The following is an 11,790-nucleotide window of genomic DNA, read 5'->3' as shown; positions in this document are numbered from 1 at the left end:
CTAACATCAACTAGATCAAGAGAAACTGGAACAGTCGATCCCGAGATGCAAATATCGGCTGATGAATATAGAGAGATTAGAATGCGTCGTGACCAACAAAAGAGTCGATATGAGCAGGGAGAAATGTCAAGGGATGGGGCGACAAGGCCACGTGTTACATCTCGAATTTTGTTGAATAAATGGCAGCGATAGAAGGAAAAGGATTATCAGCGTTGGTTAGAAGAGCAAGAACGCCAATGTCAACAAGAAAAAGAGAGGTATGAAAGAAAGCAAGTTGAATCGCATTGGAATTGTCCTTTCTTCAGACATTGTTGGAATGAAGGTTTGAAATTGCCTACTAGAAATAACTACCTGGAATGCAGCGAACAATATTAGGAGTTTAGGTAATCTCAAGCCAACCGCCGGTCTATCCATGCTCGAAATGAGTATCATCATAATAATATGGATCGACGCTTAAAAAATAGAAGTGTTCATAATCGGCTTGGGAAGCGAGTTGTTGATCAAAATTGGACTAATTATGAAGAAGAAAGTAATGAGAAAGGATATGTTTGGCAGGAAGGCCAATGGTGTCTAGGAGGTTTGACAAGAAGCCAGAAAAGGAGGGTGTAATGCCTAATGGACAGAGAGCTAGAACAGGTTCAGGCGTCTGGTAGACCTCAAGTGTGGCGTGCTAAATAAACAACTGATAGGGGTCAACCATTTGGAAATATTCAAATGGCTTTTCTATTGCTGTCAGAATTTAGAGCTCCAGCAGATCAAGAAGTTTATTCAGATTTCGATGAATCAGAGTATGAGGAGATAGTTGTCAAGTTGACAGTTATACAATAGGCTATATTCGATAAGCCAGTCAAGCATCGGCACTAAAAGGCTTTATATATAAAAGGTCTTGTTGATGGGAAGCCGATGAGCAAGATGTTGGTGGATGGAGGTGCTTCTGTCAATCTTATGTCTTACACCACTTTTTGTAAACTTGGCAAGGGACCAGGAGATTTGATTGAGACCGACATGATACTTAAGGATTTTGGAGGTAATGCATCCAAGACTAGGGGCAATGAATATCGAATTGACAATCGGAAGTAAAACTTTGCTCGCTACATTCTTCATCATTGATGGGAAAGGTTCATACAGTCTACTCCTTGGTCATGATTGGATTCCTGCAAACTGTTGTATACTGTCAACCATGCATCAATGTTTGATTCAATGGCATGGAGATGATGTTGAGCTGGTTCACGTTGATGAATCTATGAGTATCGCAACAGCCAATCTAGTATATTGGGAACTAGAAGACTTCAAGTGTTTTTCTAGCAAGTTGTGGGAAGGAGGCTTCATTAAGATCAGTAATGAAAGCCGACAGCTGATCCAAGCAATCGGCTCTAAGAGTTTGTTTTGATGGATAATCATGGCTTCATGTCGGCCGGTGGATTAAGGGAGATAGACATTGGTCCTAGAGATAGGCCTAGGCCGACGTATGTGAGCGCTAAGTCGAATCCGAAGTACAAGCCAAAGTTGATAGATTTATTAAAGGGAATTTAAAGATTGTTTTGCTTAATAAGATGATTGGCCTATATCGGTCGATTGTTTAATCTTTGGTCTGAAAAGTTATGGTGCAACCTGTCAATAAGCGATCGATGGAAAATGTTTGAAGGAATATTATCCTAGCGTTTGGATCAACACTTGACAGCCGATTTGTTCAGTCATTGGCTCTAATATCTGGTACTAGAAGGGTATCGCCTCTAGTTCAAAATCAACCCCAAAAGGGAGAAAAGCCGATACGAGATGTATCACCTATAGAGCAAAAACAAACATAGAAATAATCATGATGTATACAAAAACATTGCAGAAGTGTGTTGAGATACGATCATGGAAAAATAGAGGACTTTATTCATTGATTAGTTTGCCCTAAATACATGCTAATCAAATACATTGTTTACCACATCCTGGGCGGATGTGATGTCCACAATGGCATCCGCTGCATCGATGAATTCCTCGATTAACTCCTCATGCTCCTCAGGGTTGTCGCCCATTGGAAAGCCAGTCTCCATGGTGTGGAGCTCATACCCGGTCTGGACCTATGCCGTAGCTAGCGCCACTGACACGCTAAGATAGACGCCATCAAGGGTGATCTCCTAGACATGGGCTAGGACATCGTGGAGGCGAGCGTTGATGAGGTGGCCCCGGGCGTTGATGGCCGTCGTAGCCACGTTCGCCGCTAGTTGGAGGGACACCAACTGCACCGTTAGGGCTAGCAATTATAGAAACAGAAGAGCTATCAAGATAAAGGCAGTGGAAAACAAATTAAGTTGTTCTTGGATTCTATCTTACCCACCACCATGGTGTCGGATTCGTCCAGCCATGCCTGAGCAGCGCTGGCCTCTTCCTCGGCGGTGTGAAGAGCGGCTTGAGAGACCCCGAGGCGGATCTCAAGCTGACCATTTTCCCGAGTTACCTCAGAATAACGGTCCTAGGCTGCCCTCCACTCCTGGAGGAAACGCCGGGCGTCGTCACCGTTATAGGAATCGGAGGAGTCTGACGGCGAGTCCGGCACAGAGGTAGCATCAGATACAGCATTAGAGGGCTCATCGGCCCTAGGAAGAGGACGAAGGCTGTCATTCAAGATGAACCTATACACAAGTTAGAAAAGTTCATCGCCATGAGCAGAAGATATCGATCTCACCTCATGCATCGAAGGCGCTGGCTCACCGACATGTCCTTCTCTAGAATCTCCTCCACCGCATGTTTGCCTCGGTTGTCCTAGCCTACCATGAAGTTTGGTTGGATCTACAAGAAGGGGGAAGAAGTCCGCTACAGAGTTTGCGAGGGCGGAGAAGTGCAAAGGAACAGGAGCGGTTGTGAGTATAGATGTGTTCGAGGCCGGAGCCCTCGGCCAGTGTTTGAAGCCACGAAGCGAGGTGGTGGACGTCTTGGGACGTACAAAAGGCAACCACAATTAATAGGAGGCAAAGCGCCACCACACTAATGCCGAAGAGAATGCGGCTGAGAACAGAAGATTGAGGGTTTTTTCTTAATAAAGGCCGTGTTTTCAGACTTAATCGGATGAAAGTTAGAAGTCTAGAATCGGCTATTTGCAAATCGGCTCTTTAGCCGGAACAAGAAATACAATAAGGCTATAGAAAATATGGTTATCATTGATTCTACACAAGATACATGTCGATACACAGATTACAAGTCTAGAACATCCTGGATCGCTTTCAATGCTTCTAGCCAGATAGCATCGACTTTTGAGATTTGTTGCTTGTCTTCTTCAGCTGATCCAGGGATATCCTCAAGACTGTTGCAGATACCCTACCTTCTCTGACCTTAGCCAGCAGTTCTTGTTTCTTATGCTTAATGGCATCAGGTATTTGAGCCAGATTGGACTTGTGACGATCAATGGTAGCCCTCACATTCTCCAGTTCCTTCTCAAGTTCTACACGCCTGGCCTCCAGTTGGGTCAACTCTGGATCGATCCTGAGAGAGTTCTTCAAATCATCGATTAGCTATGTCAGCTCTTTGACCTCTTGCCTGTTGGAGTTCTTCTTGGCCAGTAAAGCTTCACGGTTGGACAGTCTCCTCTGAGCCTTCTTCACCATTGGAGCTTGATCTTTAATAACGGACAAAGATGACAAGACCTTGGTAAGAACCAAAGATGAACTATCCTTAAAGGCCAAGGAGACTCTGCATTAAATCCGCATCTTGGACCAAATCGGCTATATTTTTCTCAAGTGTTGGCAGTATATCCCTTAGCTGATTTCTGGTCTCTTCTGATAGAGCTTCTTTAGAAGAGGCGGTTGATGAGCTAATTTCATCTTCATCTAGATACTCTTCAAGATTAAAAGAGTAGCTCAGAGCTGGAAGATTAAATACCTATATATAAGAAAATCTTGTTACGAGGATTGGATCAGTTGATAATAAGATAAATGATGAAGTAAGTACATTACCTTCTCTGAGATAGCTTCCATATGAGAAGAAGGAACGACTGATGATGCACCAATGGTATCTGGTTGAATCGGCTCTAAATTCTCAATATTGGTATCTATAAACATCAAGGAAGATTTTTAGTTCATGATTGTTGCAGAAGGATAAAATAGATATATGATTTTCTTACCATCAGTTGTGTGCAGAACTAGGGAATCGACAGTTTGAGTGTCAACACAACATGATCATTCTCAACGCCAATAGGATCATTGTCAATAGGCGGATTGTCAGACTCCTGCTCTTGTATGGGTGTTTCCTCAGATAGTATCTGGCAGGATAAATGGTCAGATGAAGGGTGAAAACTGAATAAAAATCAAGAATTTTAAGAGAAATACCTTGGCAACATCAGGGGGTGAAATGGAAGGACTTACATCTTCTGCTGCCTTGGAAACATCGGTTGTTTCAACTAAAATCGGCTGCTTTTGAGGATCAGCTGATGAAGGTTCAGTTGACGCTGACTTGAATGCCTGGGACAGCAGTTCCACACCTAGAGCCGATTAGGATGCAATGGTTGATAGTTGTAAAGAAAGGGAATTAGAAGTTGAATATCATTTTTGAAGAAAGGATGAATTGTATTACCTAGGCAGTTGATGGTCTCGTTCTGCGAAGTCTTTTCCCAGTAACAGTTTTCTGGGTTGTCCCTTGGACCGCCTTGCGCTTTGAAGATTGATACGTTACGATTGTGGAGGCATCATGGGTTTTCATCAGCTTATTCAGTGAAGTTGTAGCTGATCCTATTCTTAAAACTGGGCATGGTGGCTGGTAATCTATAGGGTGTCCCTTCCTATCCAAGCTTGGGGGATCAAATTTGGTGTCCTGAAAAGGTCTGTTAGAACAATTGGCGGGGGAATTCATTAAATAATTTTTCTGAAAAATGAATGGTAAGTTACCTCACTGTCAGAAGTGAACTCTCCATCCAGAGCTATGCATCTAGGATGGACCGGCCCATAGAAGAGATGGGAGTGTCATTCTTACCACCAAGAGTCAAAAAGGTTGGAGGAGAAGTTGACTCTTGTCCAGTCATGCAAATAAAAGGAAGGAAGATCTGATCCTAGTTGAAAGACTCTAGAGGATTCCAGTACTTCACTAATACCCTCTCTTGGCTTCAATATATCCTTGAAGAATAGTTGAGGAGGCAGTTGACCAAGACCAAACTGACGAGCTACAAAAGAAGGGTTGTAAAACTCATAGGTTGGAAGGTTGCCTGGAAGGAAGGAACTTGTAGACATTTTGCCTCGACCATGATGAAATTCGGCTGGAAGAACACAAGGTTTGATGAAGGAGTTGAAGATTGTAGCCACCGTTTTGTCTGAACAACCTGATTCAAATCAAAATTTGAATGGGAAGACCAGCTCATTGTTCTCGTCCTCATCATAGGGTAGCCAAGTCAGGATATATGCATCAAACCCTCTATAAAACTTTTTGAAAAGATGGCCAACATCAACATCAATTGTTATGGCCGATGCAACTTCACCATAGCTCATGCACTGACGGGTTCTTCCTTCCTCGCCTCTATATTCCTCATCAAAGTTGAAGGAAGGAAAGCTCAGGTTTCTGAGATTAGGTCTTACAATCTTGTGCATATACAGGTTTAGCCATAGCTATATCAACCACCAAGGACCACTAATAGTATGCACTGGTTCATTCTTCAATAACTGGGCAGCTACCTGGTGCATCAGATGATAAGCAGCTCCTAACATATACTTTCCAAGAGGAATACCAGCGTCTACTGCCAGATGCTCTGCCATAAGTTTGTAATTGTAAGTTGGACCACAAGATGACCCACAGAAGATGAATCTCTCTAGCCACATGTTTAGAAAGGCCACATATTCTCTTTCACTAGCAATTGATCCGTCTCCGATGTGGTTCAGAATGTAGCTCACCCATCCTATACAGTCTGATATTTTGGTTAATTTCTTGGATCTAACACTTAAGAAGTCATAAGGCTGCATCGATCCTATTATTCTAAGGACGATCAACATATGAACATCGACCAAAGTGATGGTCATTGGGCCGTGACAAAAAAAACGAAAGCATTTAGGGTGTTAGACCAAAAATAAGATGCAGAAATCAGGAGTGAATCATTCCTCTCCATCCCAGACAACAAGAGTGTCAAGCATTGATTCAAATCATAAAGCTTCCAATCTCTAGCCTTTTTCTTGGATACCCTACGAAACCAGTCTCTCCACCCCTTAGGCATTTTGGGCCAGTTTCTAAAGAGAGTTTTGATTTTTTAAAAGGATAAATCCACTACATATTGTTTGAAGGGAATTTGGTTGGTTTCTTGACGGATAAAATCAAATGGATCAGGGTCACCCATAGGCCCAAGAAAATAGACATTGGGGGCGACAGCAGATGGAATCAAGATTTCGTTCCTCATTTCCTAGAAATCTGATAAAATAAATTTTAGAAGAAGGGAAAAGCAGGGTAGCGATCGATACTTGCAGAGTGGGAACTTGAAAGCATACCTAGGGGACGTGGTCACTGGTCGCCATTGCAGCCAAAATAGATTTGAATCAGAGGAAGATCGCTTGAGTAAAAGCTTGATAGGGCAGAGGATTTGCTAGGGTTGAGGCTTTGTCGATGACGGTGTCAGATGCTAAGATTTGCTCGAGAAAGAAGGGGAAAGCAAATGGGCCGAGTAAGTTGAAAAAGATACTGTTGGAATATTATATAAGACTCGGACCAAGAAATCAGGAGTAACGCGTATATCTCAGAATAAAATGGTTGCAACATGGTAAACGGGTAAATAGTAATTTTGAAATAAAATCATTTTTATCCCAAAATTAGGGGACATGTGTTTACACCAAAATTTGGGAAGAAGAACGCGGGAACTCAAAGTTTCCAAGATTGTGTCACTCAAGGAATCGGTTGAATGATGATCGATATTAGCTGATTCAGATGCGGCGTTGGAATTGGCTCTCTTCGAATGACGTCAGCAGATAACGACAATGAGCTACGGTTGGCATTGGGAAATACATGTCGGACTCTACAAAAAGGAAAAGATTAGGGTCCAAGTTATCTTAAGTTAGGAATATTTTCTTTATACCAAAGATTGTAATGAGTCGTACTTGAGTAGGATTCGTGCTTAGGCTCCGGGTATAAATATTGAACCCCAGCTATTGTAAAAAAACATCCAACCAATCAATACATGTTACTTTTTCGGCTTTACGCCAACTCTTAGAAGTAGAAGTAGTGTAGATCTCGGCGAGTTCTTCAACAAGCAAGGCTGCATCGGTCCGGTCGACCTCCGGCTTGTCTGTAAGTACAGTCATGGCTTATACTTCTGTTTATACGGCTGCATCAATTAAGTTCGACCTCCACTGCTAACTCTAGTATAAGCTAGTTATCGACTCTTATCTAGTTTAAGTACGGCTGCATCGGTTAAGTTCAACCTCCACTGCTTGAATTAGATTAAGGTCAAGTTATCGGCTCTACCTAAGAGTGGCATTTTTTGGGTAGATTCATTAAGTTATCGATCTTGCTGATATTCTTATTGTCATTAATTTTCAGCAACATCAATCTACCCGATCAAGATCGATCTAGATCGGCCTTATATCCTTTTAGTCTGTCGTTTGCTTTGTTACAACACGATGTTTCTTACTTTAAGCAACGGGTTAAATTTTATCAATTGTTCCACTTCGATCTTGATCGTGCATAGCTAAGGCGCGTATGGTCTTGAAGAGGTTTGTTGGCTAGTCGAATCTGGTCTATAGTTCGCTATTATGGTTGTAACGATCTGGTCGATCCCCACTGATGGCACTTTAGATTAGAGGATGCTAGTTGGTAGATTTATTCTCGATCAGGCGTGACCTTAACTGTTTGTTATGCCTGCATTGGCTAAATAGTCGATCGCCTATGCTTTAACGCCTACAGTGTGTCTCTATTATTCTATTAAATGTGTATAGATCGTTTACTTTAAGGGTTTGATTTGTCGTCTTTATCACGGCTACCATTGATCCGGTCAAACCCCACTGTTAGAGATAACAGGTTAAGTCTGAAGAGTTTATAGATTTATCCATGTTAAATAGTCGATTATTTACATGCTATAGTCCTTCACATATAGCATGTCTTTTGGAAAAGCCTGTCAACGTATAGATGGATTTTATGGATTCTTCAGTTTTAGTTTGATATTATCATCATAGCTGTCATCGATCCGGTCGAACCTCACTATTGATGGTAACATATTAGATTCAGAGCATTTGTAGGTCCATTTGTACTAGACAGTCGATTTATTCGCATGTTATGTCATTTCTCGTTAGATTCATCGGCTCAATGCTTTACATTGGTAATATTTACCTAGCTGATAATCTTACTTACAATTGTATTTGTCAACATAAAATTAATCATGATACACAAGCTTTACAGTTCGTAATAGCCGATTTCTGTGCGTATCGGCTATTTAGTCGATTTTCTTGTCTGGCTGCTCCCGAAGCGGCATACTTGGAACTGTCTGGACAAAACCGGCATGTTCCACCTTAAATTACTGATAAACTTTCTCTCATTGTCAATTGCAGGTAGTGTTCGCCTAAACGGCCGTTTAAACGGCCACTAAACGGTAAACGGTGGTAAACTGTTTTGTTTAGGGGGTAAACGGAAATTAAACGGTCGGTCAAAAAATAAGAAAAACGGTCTAAACGGCCTAAACGGAACGGAGATAAACAGTATTAAACGGGCTAAATAGCTGTTTAGGCGAATTCGAGGTAAATCTAGTTCAGTTTTGTATGGATAAATTTGTATACTTAAGTTTATTATATTTATAAATGTGTACACTTGCTATGTTACATGCATAAATATCTATATTTGGTTCTTTTCACATGCATAAATATATATACATACCAAAATAATTGATTTTTACTCGGATAAATATGTATAAATGCTAGAATACTTGATTTTTTACATGCACATATATAATTATATGTATTTTTTTAAAAGTACAAAAACCGTTTAGACCGTTTAACTTCGTTTAAACACCGTGTAAACAGCCTAAACGCTAAACGAATGGCGACCGTGTAAAGGCCGTTTACCGTTTAGGAAAACATTGATTACAGGTCAAATTGACTGACACGTCTCGGGAGGAATACGCAGGATCGGCTAACCTTGCGTTGAAGCCAATCGGATCTCCGGGCTCATCCTAAACAGATCCTTCCGGCTTGCTGTGTGCCCGGCGCATCGACATATTTTTGCGCCAACATAAAGGTACTGGATTTTGATTGATCGCTGAGATGTCTGTTACAATAGCCAGGGTTTAATATTTATACCCGAGGCTCGACTATGAGTCCTGGTCGAACAAGACTGGTCTCAAACTTGGAAAAGAAAATAAAGCTTCCTAAATTACGATAACTTGACCTCTATCTTTCCTTTCTATGAAGTCCAACGTGTCCTCTTGCTTCGTGCCTTACCGTTCTTGCCAATGGGGGTCGTTCCCTTGAAATGATGGCGTCATCTTATCCAGTTGATGGTAATTTAGTTAGCCGATCTTGCTTAATATTTCGGCTTTTCTTGATAAGTTTCTAACTTCATGGCCTCTTCATCTCGAACCAAATTTTAGTGTCAACAATTATATAACAAATAAAGAGTATTTCCTCATTGTAAACTTATATGGGAAAATCTCGGAAGAAAAAATCGATAAACAAGCCTAGAGGACAATAAGTATATGACATTTGGATCATAATTAGGATCATATACATGCATGTCTTGATACCTTCTTAAAGGCCATGTTGAGAGGAAATAGATGATATGACATGCAATATAGCTTCAATATCCTTTTAAACCCCGATTGAATAATAGGACACATTTTATCACCACATGGCATTTCATTTTTGTCATATTATCTAGATTATGTGACGCCAGTGTACTTTATGTCATAAATCTATAATGTCAGTTTTTAAAATTACAAAGGTTTATAACATAGGAAATGATTGTTACTCAAATAACTCTCCAAATAATGATTCAGAGAGTAAATTTTAGAAATGCTTTTGGAGATGCTCTTAGATACAGAATCTAAGAGATGAGATATGAAGTGGGTTGGAAGTTTTTTTAATAACAGATATTTTTCAATTCCTTTGCTCCTTTTACGGTATAGATAGATAGATAGATAGATATGTAGATAGACTTTATAGATAGATAGATTATAGTTCGTCTGTTTTGGAAGAACAGGCACATACATACGTGCGTTTCGTGTGCACGCACGGATCCTCGAAGAACACTGAAATCCTGCAGGAAACGATCGGCAGGTTCATTCCACAAGGCCGCCGTTCCGTGCTATATTTTTTCAGGATGGACAAGAAGCATTTCCTCGGTTTCCTTGTCGGAGAGGTGATCGCCATTGTTTGTATCCTGCACCTGCCGCCATCTCCGTGCCAGTGTGGTGGCGTGCCGGCAGGTCAAGAACTGTCCATAATGTTCAATGGCCGCAGTGCAACTCATGCTGGACCGAAGCTTGACAGGGTATGTATGTACGTGATCGATCTTATTCCTTTTGTGTATTATTTTACCCTTGGTCTTTTTTCTAGGCTTATTATATTGTATATCATGATTCATGAATGAATCCGGGTGTATGTAATGTAGGCCGATGACCAGCGGCTATTGGAGCTTCTGGAGATAGCATCCATGGAGGACAAGACCATCATTGTGAGCTTCACGAACGAGGCGTTCGCGGCTCCCGGTTCCCTCATGGACCTCTTCCTGGAGAGCTTCCGCACGGGCGTGAAGACGGAGGCCCTGCTCAAGCACCTGCTCATCGTTGCCGTCGACGCCAAGGCGTACGAGCGGTGCCGTCAGGTGCACCCGCTCTGCTACTCCTCCCTCGCCATCAGCGACGGCACCGACTTCTCGTCGGAGCAGCCGTACACGGCCAAGGACTACCTGGACCCCTGACCTGGACATGATGTGGCGCCGCAACAGGTTCCAGGCCCGCATCCTGAAGCTCAGCTTCAACTTCGTCTTCACGGACGTGGACATCATCTGGTTCCGCAACCCGCTGCTGCGCATCCCGGTGGGCGCCGACATCGCCATGTCCAGCGACGTGTTCTACGGAGACAACCCCTACGACCTGAACAAGAACGCCAACGGCGGGTTCCTGTACGTGAAGTCGCGGCCGAGGACGATCGCGTTCTACGGCGTTTGGTGCCAGGCGCGGGCCGCGGACCCGGGCGAGAACGAGCAGCTGCTCTTCGACAAGGTGAAGCGCGAGCTGGCGGCGCGGCACGGCGTGGTGGTGCAGTTCGTCGACACCGTCTACCTCGCCGGCTTCTGCCAGCCCACCAACGACTTCTACAAGGCGTGCACGTTCCACGGCAACTGCATCCGCGGGCTGCAGACCAAGCAGGACAGTCTCCGCCGCGTCCTCAACGACTGGAAGCAGTTCAGGGCCAACAACACCGAGCTTATGGACTGAACCTAATCTATGGGTGTGTTTTGTTCACGTTTTAGACCTGGCCTGGCAAGCTAGCTAAGCTAGGCCAACCCAAGCCTGGCTCCCCCAATAAAAGATGCTGTTGTTTGGGGTATGTTCGCTTGAACTTATCAGCCGGCATATCAGCTAAAATTTACAGTATTTTTTTCTCACAACAAAATAGTTTTAACCGGCTTATCAGCTGACTTTAATACCAGCCGAACAGACCCATGTTTCTTAGCTAAGCCTGGACTGACCGGATCATGTTTGGTTGCCTGCCTGGCTCAAATACAGTCACACCTCCTCCTTGTTTCGGTAACATTACCCCCTTTCAGACATTACGTCGTGCTCTCTCCCGGGGTCGAGTTCGCCGTCGCCGCACCACGTCCAAATCGAGGTCGCCGTCCGCGGACACCAAC

General features: G+C 43.0%; 1 pseudogene; it reads left to right on the top strand.

Annotated features, from left to right (window-relative positions):
* Positions 1-10,254: 10,254 nt before the first annotated feature.
* LOC136469747 (uncharacterized protein At4g15970-like) lies at positions 10,255-11,374 on the top strand (annotated as a pseudogene).
* The last annotated feature ends 416 nt before the right edge of the window (positions 11,375-11,790 follow it).

Source organism: Miscanthus floridulus, chromosome 8 (genome assembly GCF_019320115.1).
Source record: "Miscanthus floridulus cultivar M001 chromosome 8, ASM1932011v1, whole genome shotgun sequence".
NCBI lineage: Eukaryota > Viridiplantae > Streptophyta > Magnoliopsida > Poales > Poaceae > Miscanthus > Miscanthus floridulus.
The sequence above is the reverse complement of the archived record's forward strand: the minus strand, read 5'-3'. Positions and strand labels throughout refer to the sequence as shown.